The 3,196-nt window shown below is 32.7% G+C and overlaps 1 protein-coding gene across 5 annotated transcripts in view; it reads right to left on the bottom strand.

The window, feature by feature from the left end:
• Window positions 1-3,196, bottom strand: part of LOC106882518 (poly(U)-binding-splicing factor half pint) — a 45,675-nt gene that overhangs the window by 17,623 nt on the left and 24,856 nt on the right. The window lies entirely within an intron of this gene.

Genomic DNA, 3,196 nt, shown 5'->3' with positions numbered 1-3,196 from the left:
ATATATATATACACGTATACATATCTATATACATACATATTTATACACATATATATGTATATATACATACATATCTATATATACACACACACATATATATATACACATATATATATAGACATATATACACACATGTATATACATATATACATATATATATATACATATATATGCACATATATATACACACACACATATATATATACATATATACACACACATATACATATTTATACATATATATATATATATACACATATACTTGCGAAGACCTGTTGGGGTAAGCGAAAGCAAAATCGTCATGGCACCTGTGCCCAGTGTTGCTTTTCTGGAACTTGTGCCCGAGGCATGAGTAAGGACTTTCGAGCGAGACCGTTGCCAGTGCCACTGGACAGGCCTTGTGCAGGTGGCACATAAAATACACCATTTTGAGCGCGGCCGTTGCCTGTACTGCCTGAATGGCCTTCGTGCCGGTGGCACGTAAAAGCACCCACTAAACTCTCGGAGTGGTTGGCATTAGGAAGGGCATCCAGATGTAGAAACTTGTAGCCTGGTGTAGCCATCTGGTTTGCCAGTCCACAGTCAAATTGTCCAACCCATGCTAGCATGGAAAGCAGACGTTAAACGATGATGATGATATATACATATACATAAATATACATATGCATACACATATATATATATACACACATATACATATACACATATATATATATATACACACATATACATATACACATATATATCTATCTACATATATATATATATATATATATATACACATATATATCTATCTATCTACATATATACATACATATACATACATACATACATATATACATAGTGCGGCTGGACTGGCTCCCGTTCAGGTGGCATGTAAAAAACACTTTTGTGCGTGGCCATTGCCAGTACCGTGAGAGTGGCCCTCGTGCCAGTGGCACATAAAAGAACCCACTGCACTCTCGTAGTGGTTGGCGTTAGGAAGGGCATCAAGCTGTAGAAACTCTGCCAGATCAGATTGGAGCCTGGAGTCTTCTGGCTTGCCAGTCCTCAGTCAAATCGTCCAACCCATGCTAGCATGGAAAGTGGGCGTTAAACTATGATATATATACATATATATACACGTATGTACATATATACATATCTCTCTCTCTCTCTCTCTATCTATATACATACACATATCTATATACATACACATATCTATATACATACATATATCTATATACACATATATCTATATACATACATATCTATATACATACATATATCTATATACATACATATATCTATATACACATATATATATACATATCTAAATATATACATATATATCTATATATATACATATCTAAATATATACATATCTATCTATATATATACATATCTATATATCTATATATATATATATATATATCTATATATCTATATATATATATAAATATACATATACATATAATCCAAGAGAGTTAGGGGTTGAGGATTCAACCCACTAAGGGATAGTATCTATCCAATATACTGCTGGGAGGGTACCCAATTATTTATATACACTAGTGTTATACCAAGTGCAATAAGTGGGTGCAGGTAAAAAGGGGTTATTTTACCCTAAATTTATATAGCAATGAGAAAATGGAGGAGAATATGCGGTACCCATCGACTTACAGACAAGGTATTCCATTGATTAATCTGTTTATTTTATAACTAAATTGACAAAAAACACAATATACAGACACTTATGACATACCACGTCATTAACAATTAAGATTACAGATATAAAGGACATTTAGCAATTGGAGAAGGGACAGAAACTTACAGCTGTTTCGGCCTAGCGTTGGCATGCCCCATTCTATCTCTATAGCTCCTGTACACCGGTTGTAATTATTAGATGAAAATGATGTAATGAGGGTACATGCATGATTCGCTACGCCTCTTCAGAGATTTATATATATATATATATATGTATATATATATATATATATATATATATATATATATATATATACATGTATAGAAGGTCCTGTGCAGTGCGACTCAGATTGGAAGCACATGGTAGCAAGGTTGTTTATGGACACCAGCAGTCGCCCATGCATACCGGCCTCCTCTCTCCACATTTATATGCACATACATATATATATACTTATATACACATACATATATATATACACGAATATACATATACATACACACAGATACATATACACATACATACATATATATACACATAAACATATATACATTCAAAAATAGGATAAAATCTTTATAAGAATTTATCAAGTAGTTAGGGTGAAAAACTTCATAAGGGAAAAAATTATTAAATAAGGGCATTACTATACATAGATGCCTCACACTCGGAGGGACCAAAGTCAAATCTACCATAATAAACCATGTTTCTACTATGGTAGTTTTGACTTTAAAAATACATATATATATATATATACATATATACGCACACATATTTATACATATATACAGACACACACACACACACATATATACACACAATATATATATATACATATATATATATATATATATATACATACATATAAATAGATACACAAAATTACATATATACATACATATACATATATACACATACATATGTACACATGTATATACATATATATATATATATATACACATATATATATATATACATACATATAGACATACACACATATATAAATATACATATGAATATAAATACATATATATATACATATAAATACCTAGGTATGTAGATACATATATACATATATAAATACATATGCATATATATATACGTATATAGATACACATATGTATATACATATACGTATACACATATACCTCCAAGCTTTCAACAGGTCGTTTTTATTCCTGCTGAGTTTCTAGCAACCCTCCTCACCAGGGTAGCCTGGTAGGGGTGCCAGTTTAGTCGCCGGCAACCCAACCATGCAACAGGTTGTACTGAATTACATGTTACCAGCAGCACTCATGAGAGCCTTATAAGTGACCTGAGCTTTTGTTGAAGCGTGTCTCTAGAAGGTCACTCTGATATAAAACCAAATATGCAGGGAATGGCATTGGACATTTTGGGGATCTTTGGTTTGTGCTAGAGATCACGGCGGTCCCACATCCCTGAGCCTGTGACTCATATTGGCACCAGACATCTTGCTCCGGCTTGTCTCTGGATAATGTCAATAGAGTGGAGAGGGTC

This window comes from Octopus bimaculoides, chromosome 2, assembly GCF_001194135.2.
Source record: "Octopus bimaculoides isolate UCB-OBI-ISO-001 chromosome 2, ASM119413v2, whole genome shotgun sequence".
Taxonomy (NCBI): domain Eukaryota; kingdom Metazoa; phylum Mollusca; class Cephalopoda; order Octopoda; family Octopodidae; genus Octopus; species Octopus bimaculoides.
The sequence above is the reverse complement of the archived record's forward strand: the minus strand, read 5'-3'. Positions and strand labels throughout refer to the sequence as shown.